The 16,584-nt window shown below is 38.9% G+C and overlaps 1 protein-coding gene and 1 long non-coding RNA gene across 5 annotated transcripts in view; one reads left to right on the forward strand and one right to left on the reverse strand.

The window, feature by feature from the left end:
* The window catches only part of fabp7b (fatty acid binding protein 7, brain, b), a 425,484-nt gene that overhangs the window by 100,152 nt on the left and 308,748 nt on the right, over positions 1-16,584 (reverse strand). The gene's annotated exons all lie outside the window — the stretch shown is intronic.
* The window catches only part of LOC129429324 (uncharacterized), a 170,457-nt gene that overhangs the window by 18,148 nt on the left and 135,725 nt on the right, over positions 1-16,584 (forward strand). For all 4 annotated transcript variants that reach the window (XR_012358722.1, XR_012358723.1, XR_012358724.1 and 1 more), the window contains exon 5: positions 1,486-1,558. This is a non-coding gene — a long non-coding RNA (uncharacterized lncRNA). The remainder of the gene's footprint in view (positions 1-1,485; positions 1,559-16,584) is intronic.

Consider the following 16,584-nt stretch of genomic DNA (forward strand, 5'->3'; position numbering starts at 1 on the left):
GAAATTTTTATAATGGAACCGGTTCTCAATACCCAACCCTACTCTTAGGGGTTGCGCACACCAAAACTTTTAAAAGCCGAGCACTTTTTAGCTGTGATACTTGAGCTGTGAGCCGGTTGGTTGTTGTGATACTTGTCCCGCCCCTCCTCCACTGTCATTGGACGGCCGTGTGAGAACTGACATTGACAAGCAGAGATTTTCACCCAAAGTTGATTCTCTTTCAACTCTCGACGCTCAGCGCAGAAAAACCGCAGAGCGCCGGCTTATTTTGAAAAACGCAAAGTTTCCATTGGAAGCAATTGAAAACATGCGCCGGCTGCGGGCGTAAACGTTTTGGTGTGCACGCCCCCTTAGGGTTCTTTTTGAAGGGTACAGCCCCAGTGATGGCTAGGGACCATTTTGATAATTTTTTTCTGACAGTGTGCAAACACATTAGATTTCATTGTGAACTCAATTATTTAAATTTAGATTCTTCCAGGACAAAATAATCTGAGCTGTGCTATCCACAATAATTGTATACATCTAAGATCTTCCTGTAAAATGTACTTCCTTGAAATCTTTTTTTTATTTGTGTCTTTTTGTTTTACACATGAAGCTTCAGGAGAAACTAACACTTAAACATAACTGAGATCTCATGAGTCTCCTGAGCTGTGAAAGGTCAGCCTTTGAGCAAAACAAGCAAACTTTGGGCTCTCACACGTCGCTTAAATTTTCCACAAAGCTGACAATAGCAAAACAGTTGTATATGGAACCAAAAAGAAAACAGATCTTCAAATTAATGGCAAATAAAACAATGCTGTTAAAGGATCGCTTGGATTGTCACTCAAAGACACGGACATCTGGCTTTTGGAGTATTTGGAGATCTTGAACGGTTTTAGCAGTAAAGCCTCACCCTTCGATAGCCAGAGGGCCAAACGGGGCCTGAAATAGCATGCAAGACTCAAGATTCAAGTGTTGAACACACAGGTTGTGTTAATATTACCATGCTACAAAACCGGCAATGTGGTCATAATAATTCTATCGTATCATCTGCTCCCAAATTGAAATAAGCTGTTTCTGGAAAGTCAGTTGACCGATTTTGTTTCCAAAACTTGTTGTGAAGGCTAACTTTTTGATCGCATATGAGAGCAGTTATGTGAGATTGTGCAAAAAATGAAAGACGTGAGATCTCAAAAACATCACGATAGAAACTGTCACCTGTTTTCCATTTATCACACATTATTCAGTGTCCTTTATAAGAAACGATCATGATCTACGAGTCAAGCGCTCTAAAGAATGTTCTGAAACAAGCTTGATCCTCTTAAAGCATCAGAAAGACCACAAAATTGTAAAACTTCCAGTAGAGGTCCTTCTTTTATCAGTGACAGCTCACCGTGTGTTGGGACAAACTGCTCCAATGCTGATTTTCATACCACAGAAGAGGGCGCAAACACATGTTTTACCCATCTGCCTTTCATAAGATCTTTGTGTGTATGCTTGTTTCAGATACAACGCTAATAGAAGACACTGAATTCCCATCATGCAACAGTGGCGCATGCTTGAGGACGTGGACTTTGAGGTATGGAGGTTATAATGAGGCTACTTATAATGCACCTTAAGATGTAAGGCCTTGTGACTCATGTGTAATCCCACAATAATGTTTAATTAAATCATACTTAGTTTTTCTTTGATGCATATAATTAAGCCTTAATTTAATGTATTCACTTGCTAATACTGAACTGCGTATTACATTAATCTTTATTATTTCAAATGCTCTACTGTTAGTAAGATGTATATTTATTTTGCAACCAAGATGGGTGTTTCTGCAACAATAGGCACTTTTGACCTTGTGGACTCCCTTTAAAAATATTTTGTTACCTTGATATTTCTATCACACCTCTCATATTTGTGCTCTTTACTGATACTGTTTATTTTAATAACAATCTGCTTCTGCTATTTAAAACTGCAGAAAGATTAAAGAAACACTTCATCTTCAACTTTTTTCAGTATACTTTACTATTTATTTGATATATTCCTGTTTTTTTATTATAATTTTTAGTCCTATAGTTGGTAATTTTTAGGGATGCACCGAATCCAGGATTCGGATTCGGATTCGGCCGAATACTGGGCTTTTTGACGGGGTTCGGGTTCGGCCGAATCCTAGATTTTTTTTCCACCGAACCGAACCCTTGGCTTGCGCTACGCTGTTTGACGTCACGCGGCCGTTGATTACACACATCGGGTGCTGATGTGGAGATGAGCTTTTTCTTTCGGTGAGCCTTAGGGGCTGGACACACCAAAACTTTTACACTCGGCTGAAAACGCCTTGAGGGCGCCAAATGCCAGCTGTTTTTCAGCCGAGCGCTTGGTAGCTGTGACGCTTCAGCTGTGAGCCGGTTGGTTGCTGTGGTAATGTCCCGCCCCTCCTCCACTGTAATTGGACGGCCGTGTGAAAACTGACATTGACGAGCAGAGCTTCTCACTCAAAGTTAAATATAGTTTTCAGCGCGGAGCTGCTTGCTTATTGGAAAAACGAGCGTATCGCAACGCATCGCTTTCATTATGCATAGGCTTATGGTAATTGTCAAAATAGTTTTTCCAACTTGTCATCCTGGCAATATGTAAAGTTAAAATTAAATAAAATTAAAAATAAACTGCTGTGGACGTTGTTTACTTCATTAATGTGTTTTACTGTGTTAATGGAATAAGGATGCGAGTAGGATTCGGTATTCGGTTTCGGATTCGGCCGAATCTTAAACGGTGGATTCGGGATTCGGCCGAACCTAAAAAATCTGGATTCGGTGCATCCCTAGTAATTTTATCACTAAAACCCATCTTTGATCTTTGTGCATGATAATAGTATGTAAAAGTTTCACCTGTCACAGTAATTTCTTCATTCTTTAAAATAGCTTGAATGTAACTCTACAACGTTGCCTCATTTAGTATGTGTGGATCTATGAATATGCAAAATTAGTCCCCGCCTCTACTCAATCGTGCAACTCGGAGCATTAAGAAATGAATATGCGAATTGCTGTGCATGTGCACTGCTAGCGACTTTGTCGCTATCTGACGTTCTTCTCCTTTAATGGGGTTGTTAGGAGGTGTTACTAATTCTGGTTATCCTAGTAACAACAATAAACAAATGAGTTATGGGCGTTTCACACGGTACGCGGCAAACAGCCAAAACGCCGCACGGCTACAGCTTTTCTTGTGTAGTGGAAGCGTTTTGTGCAGCATTTAATGCAAATATGTTTATCTTTAACGTAGCTTGCCATGAAGAGCCGTGTCCGTGGGAGGGGCATGATTTTGGATGCACGAGCAAGGGCGTGCGGACCGACTCTTCTATTTACTATGAACTGTTTGAACCATGTGAAACGGCCATAACTGTCCTCTCGGTAAATGTCGAAGGACGGACGACGTGAACACTGCTTCACTTTCATTAGTTGTTGCTCCCGAAAGTCGCTTGTCATTTGCATCAAGTGCTCAACTTTTTGGTGTAGCTGGACACGCCCACTTCCTGTCGTCTACGTTCACTTTCGTTCGCGTTAACGTAAATTGGCAAGCTTTCATTGAAATGAAGGAGATTGCGCTACCCCGCCATTGCTAGTCATTGGTGGTATGCACGCAGCTTTAGTCCCCGCCTCTACTCAATCGCACAGCTCAGAGTATAGATATATATGTAAATAGATGCTACATTTGGCAGTTTTAGATACATAACTTACAAGTATTTTACAATGCATCTGAAGCAACTGTGCTGCGATCGTTTCAGCGATGAGCCTACACTGTTGCACTTAAATTTTTAAGTTTAATCAACTTGAATTTACAATTCATTTAAACTTTCTTGACAAGTGAGGAGTTGCTATAAATTATGTAAAAATTTTGAATTAGCTTATGTTATTTCATTTTTATTTTTATAATTTATAGCAACTCCTTACTAGTCAAGAAAGTTGAAGTTAATTGTAATTTCAAATTAATTAAAGAGCACCAATGGTCCGATTCACGGTTTTCCTTTGGTGTGTATTAGTACATGTCAACTACATGCAAAAGTAGGGGTGGGCGATAAATCGCCTGCGATTCTCGACTGATGAGAAACGCATGACAATCGCAGGCAATTTATCACCCACCCCTATGCAAAAGCTACATACCCCAAAGTAAACGATGACGCGAGTTATCGTTTCCAACGTAAATCTCTTTTCTTGGACTACAACAAACACACAGATTGTAGGCAACAGTTTACTTCCTGGGATTGGTGATGTAGTAAAGACCGACATTATCATATTTCTACCTGCTTCGGACTCACAGCCTGTAAGTTAACTCCTGTTAGCATTGCATTGTGCATGAGTCTTTCAAACATGGTAAGGAGCATCACATTTCCGGCTGACGTAAGAGGTATTCAGACCAATCACAACGTACAGATTGGCTGGCCAATCAGGGACACAGAGTTTTTCAAATCTGTGCGTTTCAGGAAGAGAGTGAAATCTGGAGCTACAAAATGTACTTTATGTGGAAAATAGTGTGTTTTTTAACCATAAACCACACAAACACATTGTATTAAATACACAAAAATTTTCACCAAAGGGGGACTTTAATAATTGTGTGTCCTGTACAGCTCAGTGGTAGAACCTTGTGCTAGCAATGCAAAAGGTCATAGGTCTGAGCCCAGGGAACACATTCACTGATAAAAATATATACCTTGTAATGCACTGTTAGTCAGTTTGGATAAAAGCGTCTGCCAAATGTGTAAATGTATATTTAATAGCCGTGAAGATGCAGTGAAATGACATTGAACGCATCAATTAATGATCCATTCTCATATTCTTCCATGACATCCCTGAATTGATTCCTGTGGGTACCTGTTTTTCAATTTCCTGTCATGACCTTGCAGGGATTCCTTTCAAATTCAATAAAAGCAAAATAACCTCATGATAAACATCAAAGCTGCCACATTCTAAAAGAAGGAATACATGATCAAACCAGAGGGCAGGTTTGCATTTTTCTTGTAATGGATGTTTATAAGAAGTAAGTGTATTATTAGCCTCTTTCACACAGTAATTCTGGTAAATTACCATGAATTTACCAGAATGAATTTACCAGTAAATACAAAAATGTGCTGTTCACACATGCAGTGACGTTCCGTCTTTTTACCAGTAAGACATCATTCACACATCAGTATCAAAATACCGGTAAACTCGGAGAGAAAGCGGAAGTTACCTGTGGCGCGCGGCCGGCGAGCTCCGTCCGTGTCGTATTTGTAAACGGCGGGTTATGACTTAATATCCACGGTCCGTATTTTGTTGTTTTCACATCTGTGGCAAACGGTCGCGAAGTTGCTCGTGACCAAACAATATTGCGTTAGGCGGCGTCAAACGGAACCTGCGCGTTTGCACATTAGGCTTCACAGATGGTGTGCTAAGGACGTCGGCAATTTGGCAATTGGATGGTAAGCTGTTTTAAACAACTTTGGTGAAGAAATGTGGATGTTAACTTCAGGTGTGCTCCACTTTTAAGCAACATGTGTGTGGAAACGTCCGTAAACAGTCTGGGGGAAACCGCGTCACCTGTATAAAAAACTTTCTGATTGGCCCGCCGGATCTGTCAGCGCGGTCTGACGTCATCTAAATGCCGGTAATGCTATATTTTTCGTTCACACACAGCGCTTACCGGCAAATTACCGTTAATCTTACAACCTGTCTTACTGGTAAATTGGGAGCACTGATTTACCGGAAAGGTTCTGTTCACACATGACATGTTAACTGCAATTTACCAGTAAATTACCAGTAAAGACTGTATGTGTGAAAGGGACTATTGACTTTCACTGTTGGCTAAGGTTGGGCAGTCCATATGCCGTCATGGAAAGTTCTTTTACATGAATTTATATGCATTTGATTTGTAAACGAAATAACTGAGTTTGTACGACTACGCCGTAGTCACGGTTGTGTGATTCTCAGGAAATCCAGACTTAGAAGGTGTCCATCATCAGAATTTTTAAAAAGCCCTTGAAGCCATTTTTTTGCACATATAAGATTAAGGTCTGAACTTACTATAACCATTATTTTTAGAGGATTTAAAAAATATTTCCTATTATTTAAATTTTTTATCATTACCGCAACATGATATTACATTAAATATATGCATTTACAAACTCATGTTTCGGTAATGAGAACTAAAAAGTTGACCAATTTTTTTCAACTTTTATCTGGAGAGAAAAAATAAGAACTGCTTACCTGATAGCCATCTTGAGTGCCACAGTCAATTATGTCCCTTCCAACAATTTTTTTTAAATGTTAGTTCCTTGAGGGCTTAAACAATGATTGAAAATTGTTGCGGAGGATAAGAAAATTGGATTGACACATTTATATTCCTTATTATTGTCTTTACATTTACCAATGATCACAAAATACCAAATGTTTCTTTACTGTAAATGTTTATAGTATAACATTTATATTTTTAATTATAAATATTTCCATGTCAAAGATTCCAAATCCAGTCATGGACACGTTGCGGTAATGAAAATGTTCCCCTAAAATGTGGAAAAAAGAACAAAATTGGCTTATATGATGTCATTTGAAATCATGTGCAAAAATAGTAGATGAAGAGATGTTTGTAACTGTATGCTGCTTATTTTGATAGCATTTACTTTTTTTATCAAAATGTTTCATGACGCCTCATAAGTCTAATTTCACAAGAATCACCCGGTAAGGTTTTTGATATTCCCTGCAGGAAACTGTGAATGGTACCGAAAACGATGGTAACAATTGACGATCAGCATTATTTTCCTCCTCACCAAATGACATTGGAGCATATAACCCTAATAATATAACCTCATATATTACTCACTAGGTGTCCTTTTTGATTAAAATCAGTTTGATCTGATATTATAAAGTTTAACAGATCAGTCAGATTTGTTTGGTCTCCTTTCTGGATGAGAGGGTACGAAAGATTGTTTTTCTACAGTTCCCTGGCAAGACTTCAACTTCATTAGAGTGGCTTTTTGTCTCAGGTTATATAACCGAAAATCAGTAAATAATGTTTGGACATTTCTAGCACCTTGTGTTCCACATGTTTAATTCATGAAAAGATTCTTGGTGGTAGAATTTTGCAGAGGACAAAGCTGTTGCTAAGCTTAGGCATTCGTCCGCACAGAAATGCGCTAGCTGTTTTTCGGCCCTCCGCTGGAGTCTCTCAACATGCAGGAGAGTACCTCTGGTCTGCGCGGCTGGGTAACACTATTTTGGCCTGTTGATAGAAAGCCATCATTGCCTGTGCTGATGTCTAAAGCCTCTGTGGACCATAAACCAGCAGAAAGGGGGAGCTGGATTCAAACTCCTCAATTAAGGTGGTCTGAGTTGGCACAGACGGTCCAATGTGTCATGGAGACAAAAGAAGCATACATTAAAACTTTCTTATGCAATGTGCATGTGATGTTCAATGTTAGCATGCTAACATGTGATGCGAGTTGTCTTTAATTAAATATTGCAAGTGCACATGGTTGCAATAGATTAAAAAACAGAAGTCTATGTAAAGCAAACAGTGAGCCAGATTAGTTTTTTTTTTCGTTGACCTTTTACTTATGTAATAAGTAAATTGGAAGGATTTTTATATGAGGTGTACACCGGTAAGGCCAAAGATTTTACTTTGTGATGTTCATTGATTGTTAGCATTATTGAGGTTTGTTTAAGGTGTTAAAGGCGGGGTGCACGATCTCTGAAAGCCAATGTTGACATTTGAATTCACCTAAACAAACACATCCCTACCCCAATAGAATCTGGACCTTCTTTTGATAGACCCGCCTCACACATATGCAACCCAGGCAACCATTTCGTTTAGTAGACACTCCCCTTACTGCTGATTGGCTACAAGTGTGTTTTGGTAGTCGGCTCTACTCTGAAAAATCTTTACGGTGTGACTACATAAAACTTTTTTTGTTAAAAAGGGCTACACGTGGCATTGAGCTTCTACTTCATCTCCAAACATGTTCTGTGTGGGCGGAGTTTAAAATGTTTGTGGGGGGTGCTGACCAGTGGCTGAGTCTGGTAAAAATCCTACAGCTAACATTGTTTACAGCACTTTTAATGCAGTACTCATGGTCTGTTTTGTTTTGAATTATTGCACATCATTACTTGTTTTGCTTTCCCTGAAGATCAGGGGCCTGTTGCACCAGCTGGACATAAAAAGTTGGGTGTAGGGCTTAACTACGTCCAGCCTTGTAATAAATATTTACACCTGTTGCACCATCTATTCAGTAGCTATGACTAAGCACAGCTATGCTCAGTGTAGAGCGGGGTTAGGTAACGTCGGTTCTGGAATGCAGATTTTAGCTCCAATCCTGATAAAACATTGCCTACCTGTAGTTTTCAGGTGACACTTTAGACCTTGATTAATTGTTCAGGTGTGCTTGATTAGAGCTGGAACTAAACTTTGCAGGACATCGGCACTCCAAGACCGACGTTGCCTACCCCTGGCGTAGAGGATCAACCTCCCTGCTTACGTCATGTCACGTCACATTGATTTTTTTAGCACTTTTTACATTGTTGTATTGCTTCAAAACAGCTTTGGGGAAATAATTTTTTTCATGTATAGACTGTTTCATCGGGCGCACGTGCGTCTGGTCCGAACTTTACTTCCGGTTTCTGTTTTTTTAATGGTCTGACTAGTTGCTGAAATGGAACTCCTAAACAAATACCTCGTCGATAATAACAAATGTTTGGGGTTCCTATCTATGTGTTGTTTATTTTGCTTGTTATATAAACAAACTACTTTTAAAGGACTTTGTTGTTACTTATTCTTCGCAGAGTTTAACGGAAGTTACGTGATGACCACGAAAGCTGCATGTTTATGTTGTTACTGCTGAAACAGTCTATAGTGCATGGTTTGGCAACAGGTGGCCCGTGGGTCAAAACCATAAAAAAGATGGACCATGCCCGTTTGCTCTCTTCCATTGGTGAAAAGTGAAGCCGCCAGTGCTCCGATACGGCGCTGACATCTTGGGTCTTGAGTCTGCGCAGTAGCGATTTCGGGACCAGTCCTGCACAGTAGTGAGAAGGAGGTAAAGCCGCAAAATCAAGGCCCCGCCCTCGCACTCTCAGAATGTGCATATCACAGCTGTCAATCATGACATGACACCACCGTTTTTATAGCATTAAATAACGAACTAAAAACAAACTTATTTTAAAAACACTTGAATTTACATCAGCGTGATAAAAACTACAGTAAATGACAGAAAGCAGCTTCAGAAAAAGATAATTGAAGTGTAATTAAATTGCTTAGTTGGTCCCAAGTCCCATTGAATAAAATGGGGGAGGCGGGGTTTATGACCTATACTGGGACCAGTCACTGGGGGGCGATCGAGACGTTTTGGCTTCACTTTTCAGGGCTTGTGCGGCACGCTTGCCAAAACTGGCCCGTCAAAGACTTAGATCAGTGCTTGCTCGACTCTCAGCTGGCCAACAAAAGATCGCTTGATCAAGATGAAATTTGTGTCTTCGCACCTTTGATTAGTTATTTGTAGGGCTGGGACAACGCGTCGACGTAATCGACGGCGTCGACGCAAAAAATACGTCGACGCAAAATATGCGCGTCGATTCGTCAGACCCAAAAAGGCGGTGCCGTAGAATACGTCAGATCCAAAAAGGCGGCGCCGTAGAATAGTAGCAACGCGAGTGGCTTCAGTCCAAGCCGGTTTCACACAGCAAGTGTGAGCAGTCCGAGCGGCGCACGTCTGTTCAGCGCCCAGGTTAACAAGCATGCACCCCGCCGCATGAGCAGCGCGGGCTCGCGGCTCTGTAGCAACAGTGCTGCAATCGTTTTTGCGTCGGTTCTGCTGCGCTGCTCATGCTCAATTAAAGTGAAAGTGCTTTGTTTATGGTTTAAATGCTTGTGGATTGACGTGAAAAAGTGTCATTTTGCCTTCAAATCATGAATGTGAAGTGTGTTTTAAACAGTCATGACTTTGAGCAATTTAACAGAAAGCAATGAAATATGTCACTGTTGCCAGAAGACTGCGCTTTCATTCACTCTCTGTACAGCAGTAAATTAGTCCTAGTCTATCTTAACAAACTTAAGAGAAAGAGATTTAATAATATATGTGCTTCTTAAGTCTATAATTGTGTTTATATCTGTCATTAAATAGACTAGAACAGCACGAAAACAATGTGGATTAAACAAATCAAGTTATAAAAGTTACTGACCATCAAAAGGCACATTGAAGAGGTTTTGCTCATAAATGCATGTAAAATAAAGTAATTTGAACTTGAGATTTTTATACTGTTACTAAACTGCACAGTATGAGCTGCAAACGCTTTATTGAATGCTACCTCTGCCTAAGAATGCATTATTTTGCACTTGTATAGTCTTTTTTTATTTTGAAATTTTAAGAACAATGAACATATATTGAAATGTTTACATTCAGATATGTAAATCAACATGTATAAATTGCTATTAGTTAATTAATGGGGAGATAATCGAGAATCGAATCGAATCGAAGTCGAATCAGACTGATAAAATGAATCGTTAGATTAATCGATGCATCGAAAAATTAATCGCTAGATTAATTGTTTAAAAAATAATCGTTTATCCCAGCCCTAGTTATTTGATTTAATCGTTTTAATATGACCATTAGGCCTATGTCGGAGAAAGTAATTTATGTTAAAACAACAGTCTTGTTTAATACATGCAATAAACTGCAAATCAAACAATAATCAGAGGTGGAAAGTAACGAATTACATTTACTCACGTTACTGTAATTGAGTAGTTTTTTTGTGTATTTTTACTTTTTTGAGTAGTTTTTAAAATCTGTACTTTTACTTTTACTTAAGTATTGTCACGGTGTGTATACACCGAAAAAAAGGAAAACTAAAGGAAGAACCCAAACGCAAGAGATGTATCAAAAATAAACTATATATTTAATAAAACAGAACAGAAAATACCCACGTGGGGGTAAAACAGAGGATGAACTAATAATAATGTGATGGACAGTGTTGGGGAAAGTTACTTTTAAAAGTAATGCATTACAATATTAAGTTACTCCCAAAAAAAGTAACTAATTGCATTACTTAGTTACTTTTCATGGAAAGTAATGCTTACGTTACTTTTAGTTACTTTTGCGTTACTTTTTCTTGGCTAAAGCTTGATCTCTTTCAGGCCTTGCAGGTGTTTTTATGACTGAAAAGTTCTGCATTCAGAAATTGCATATTTCATCACAAAAATGTTTAGCTCTGGCCTGCCATCTCAGTTTCTGACTCAAACTGTTTTCACTCAGGCACAGAGAGTGCATACGTTAAGTTTAATTCAGTACATATTTTTTAATCAAATAAATTAAACTAAAAAGTAACTTGAGTTACTTTTTTGAAAAAGTAACTCAAATATTAATGTGTACTTTTAAAAAGTAATGCGTTACTTTACTCGTTACTACAGAAAAGTAATATTATTACGTAACTCAAGTTACTTGTAATGCGTTACCCCCAACACTGGTGATGGAACACAAACATAAACACGGGAACAGATCTTTCTGGAACATGAACACATCCACACTGAGATACAACAATATCAACAACGCACGCGCACACAACAGAGAACGAAAGGGCATTATAAAGACACCACATCAATGGGGAACAGGTGAACATAATTAATTACGTAAGACACGAGTACATAAGGGAGTAGGGTAAAAGTGACAAGACACTGGGAACACGTGACACAAAAACATAATGTGAAAACACGTGTTCCCACACAGAACACAATGCTGTCATAGCCTTGCCCTCTAATATCAGACCTGAATCATACACTAAGGTCAGGCAAGACCATGACAGCCACAAGACCCTGGAAACACGTGGAAGCCACACACACAATATGACTCCACATGTCCCCACACAGAACATAGTACTGTCATGGACTTGCCAAATGTACTCAGACCTTAATTTAGTACAAAAGGTCTGACAAGCCCATGACAAGTATGTTTTATTTAAAGTATTGTACTTCGCTACATTTTAAATCATATCCGTTACTGAGTAAAAAAATATTTTAAAAAGCAAGGTGATAAAGACGCGCAACGGATGTAAATGGCCGGGGCCCGGGGGAACGCGCAAAAAGAACCATGGAGACGGACGAGACAGGCGCGCACTATTTTTGACTATATTTAAGCGACCACTTTCCACTGACGCGAAGCGAGTGTTTCATTTCTATGAAAGGTAGGATTCATGCTCTTAAGTACGAAATTGCACGACGCGTTTTTAATACCATGCGCATTATCTTCCGAGGTCGAGCAGCTTCACGTCAAGTCAAACACAACTTCAAAACGTCCTCGAGAATGTGCAGGTCATTAGACATTGCAGAGAGAGAGAGAGAGAGAGAGAGAGAGAGAGAGAGAGAGAGCAAGAGAGAGAGAGAGAGAGAAGAATAAAGGTCATCAGGTCCCCAGGTCAGGGAAGTAAGAAGATAATAAACGTGTCAAATGTATATAGACATGGCACTCATCTCATTATATGCTCACTATATATAGTTTAATAAAATAATGTATGTTACCAGCAATACATCAATTACAACCTTACTATAGTGATTGTATTTACAAGCTGCTGACCACCTTCAAAAGTGCATAACTCACATGTAAAATCATTAAATAATTCCATAAATGTTTCTTAGTTTAAAAAAGCTTTATATTTTATTAACTTTTTGTTATTGCACTTTAATTGTAAAGATGTTTCTACAATTAAAAACAACTAGTTTGAGATGTATATTCCCTTGTCGTTTTTGAACTATAGTAGAATCCTCCACCTCTTCCCGCTGTAAAAAAGTAACTTTTACTCTGAGTAAAGTTAAAATGACTTACTTTTTACTTTTACTTGAGTAGATTTTTAGACAAGTAACTTTACTTTTACTTAAGTAAAATATTATTAAAGTAACTTTACTTTTACTTGAGTACAATATTTTATTTTCCACCTCTGACAATAATGCCAAATATTAATGTAGTCATTTTGTTTTATAATTTAGTTAAATTACAATTTTCTGGCCTGCCATTTAGAGAAATTTAGCGAATTGTTTTTGGCCAAGTGACAAACTTACTAGCCGACCCCTGGTATATAATAAAATATATAGTATTATTACACAGCGCTCTAAAATGCTTGATTCTGATAACACACAGCTGCAAATTATTTTGGTAGGTTGACAGGTACAGTTCAATAGAGACATTTCGCAAGACGTCAAATGTCAAATGAATCTTTGGTGTCCTAGAGTACACATGTGAAGTTTTAGCTCAAAATACCATATAGATAATTTATTATAGCATGTTAAAATTGTCACTTTGTAGGTGTGTGCAAAAATGTGCCGTTTTTGGGTGTGTCCTTTTAAATACAAATGAGTTGATCTCTGCACTAAATGGCAGTGCTGTGGTTGGATAGTGCAGATTAAGGGGTGGTATTTTCCCCTTCTGACATCACAAGGGGAGCCAAATTTCAATTACTTATTTTTTCACATGCTTGTGGAGAATGGTTTACCAGAACTAAGTTACTGGGTTGATCTTATTCACATTTTCTAGGTTCATAAAAGCACTGGGGACCCAATTATAGCACTTAAATATAATATATATATATATATATGACATTATATTTACAAATGATTAACCAAATAGTGTGTTTGTGACATTTGAACATCTTGTCTCATCTTAAAACCAAAAAGAACAGGAAGTTCTGCGTTCGTTAAAAATTAGCAAATAAGACATTATAAAAATCGATATTTAATATTCCTCACCTTACTTATGAGGTAAATAGCCACGTAATAAGCGGGATAATGTACAGTCAGCAGGTTGTTATCGTAAAATCAGCCTGATCACACTGTCTTGGCTTATTTCTGCGATAACAACCTGCTGCCTATATTATCCCTTATTTATTGCAAATTTTATTGAAGAGGATAATGTATAGGCTAAAATAACACAAAATGTGCTTCTGTCCAATATTTATGGAGTTGACTGTATAGCCATTATACCAATACAAAAACCACAAATCTAATGGTGGCATATAAGATTTTTGCACTTTACAAGTGTTGGTGCAGTCCATCTGGTGGTGCAGCCGGCCCCAGAAGTCAACATCTGTGTAATAAAAACTAAATTGTATTTGAGATGTTTAGTGTGCAAAGTTAGTTAACAACAAAATCGAGTGACTCTGAAGTTGGACTAGCGGGCAGGGACTGTGGGTCTGTAAAATTTAAGAAGCTTTTGAAGTTATTTGTTTTTGTCTTGTGAATTTGTGAAGGAAGATATCCAGTTACTTTGGTGAAAATCTGACAACAACAATCCGTATGAAGTCAGGCCAAGGGTCTCTGAATTTCTCAATAGTTGGCAAGAACACCCTAGCTTTGGCAGTTGTGGGCAGAATGCATTGCCCCAGGGATAAAGATGATTATTTGATATAATAATAGGTATATGTATGACTCTTGTTTAGATGTGAATTTAAATAGCACAAATAGTTGTGACATTACAATACGATTCTCATTCCAGACTGACTGGATTATAAACGTTTGTATATAGAGGCAAGGTGAATTCTGGGAAGTTATCACAGACATCCATGTTATTCCCCTTTCATTTGTTTCAGTGAGCTAAACCTCAGTGATCAGATGTTGGCCCTGAATCATAGTCAGCGAAACTTAGCGTGTGAGGGCATATAACTGACTCTATTTTGTGTCTGTTTTTTTGCCTATTCGGATGATGGACAGCAATGATGTGTAATAGCTTTAGTCATGTGCGAGTTAAACAAATGGCTTCCAGGGATTTCGATATGCAGTGCAGATAGAAATCTCACGCATAACTGTATTTATGCCAGTGAAACAAGAAGCTAGAGCAGTAAACAATAGATGTGGTTTTGACCTGGTATAATTGTGGTTTATAATGCCTCATATTTTCCAGCGATAGTCTGTGTGAATTTCCTGTACACCAGGTGTTTATAAGTTACATAGGGGATAAAAACCCCCTAAACAAAAAAGTTTTCTCGAGTTTCGCAGTTGTTACTACTAGACATCATTGAGATTAGAGGTAAAGCAAATGGAGATTTTTCGTCTCATGCCTTAAACATTGATCTAGATGTTCAGAGGTAGCAAAGTCAAATTTCTCAAAAATACACTCACCTAAAGGATTATTAGGAACACCATACTAATACTGTGTTTGACCCCCTTTCGCCTTCAGAACTGCCTTAGTTCTACGTTGCATTGATTTAACAAGGTGCTGAAAGCATTTTTTAGAAATGTTGGCCCATATTGATAGGATAGCATTTTGCAGTTGATGGAGATTTGTGGGATGCACATCCAGGGCACGAAGCCCCGTTCCAACACATCCCAAAGAGGCTGAGGCTGTTTACACTTGGCATTAACATGCGTTTTCATCGATCGGATCACAAGTGGACGACGTTAATGCCAGGTGTAAACGGTGTTCAAAATGTTTTGAGCTCGTCCACTTTCGACCACTTTCAACCACATCCAGAGGTAGTCGAAACCACTTTCGATCGGATCGCTTTGGAGTTGCGGACCGCACATGTGGTTGAATGTGTTCGAACAGCCACACGTGACCGCCTTCTCTCCGCCCATTTATCTAATCTGAGGTACTAATCACAAGTTTTACGTCTTTTCTTACTTCTGGCGTGAACAGACGGTGAACAGTGCTATTTTTAGCCTTTCATTGATAAAACTAAAGCGTCTGATCTCCGTAGTTTCATTTTGAAAGCATGTGAAAGTTGCGCGATCCTATTTCATCAATTGCGCTGAAAATTCAGAGAAAGCTCTAACATATACATGTAAAAAAACACTGTGCAGCATGTTTACTTGCTTAACAAGCAGTGGACTCCGACATAATAGTAGTTAGTATCCATATAAACTCATCATTATTCCAGCTCACGTTTGAATGACAGCAGAGAGACTCGCCCACCATCTCGACAGACCGCCCCCTCACAGTATTCAGGACAGAAGCGGTCGAAAGTGGACAAAAGAGACGGATTTAAATACCAGGTGTAAACGTAATGCGTCTCTCTCGTCCACTTGTGATCTGATTAATGAAAACACATCTTAATACCAAGTGTAAACAGCCTCATTGTCATGTTCAAGAAACCAATCTGAAATGATTTGAGCTTTGTGACATGGTGCATTATCCTGCTGGAAGTAGCCATCAGAGGATGGGTACATGGTGGTCATAAAGGGATGGACATGGTCAGAAACAATGCTCAGGTAGGCCGTGGCATTTAAACGATGCCCAATTGGCACTAAGGGGCCTAAAGTGTGCCAAGAAAACATCCCCCACACCATTAAACCACCACCACCAGCATGCACAGTGGTAACAAGGCATGATGGATCCATGTTTTCATTCCATTTTCGCCAAATTCTCTGAATGTCTCAACAGAAATCGAGACTCATCAGACCAGGCAACATTTTTCCAATCTTCAACTGTCCAATTTTGCTTGTGCAAATTGTAGCCTCTTTTTCCTATTTGTAGTGGAGATGATACCCGGTGGGGTCTTCTCCTGTTGTAGCCCATCCGCCTCAAGGTTGTGCGTGTTGCGGCTTCACAAATGCTTTGCTGCATACCTCGGTTGTAACGAGTGGTTATTTTAGTCAAAGTTGCTCTTCTTTCAGCTTGAA

This window comes from Misgurnus anguillicaudatus, chromosome 18, assembly GCF_027580225.2.
Source record: "Misgurnus anguillicaudatus chromosome 18, ASM2758022v2, whole genome shotgun sequence".
NCBI classification, from domain to species: Eukaryota; Metazoa; Chordata; class Actinopteri; order Cypriniformes; family Cobitidae; genus Misgurnus; species Misgurnus anguillicaudatus.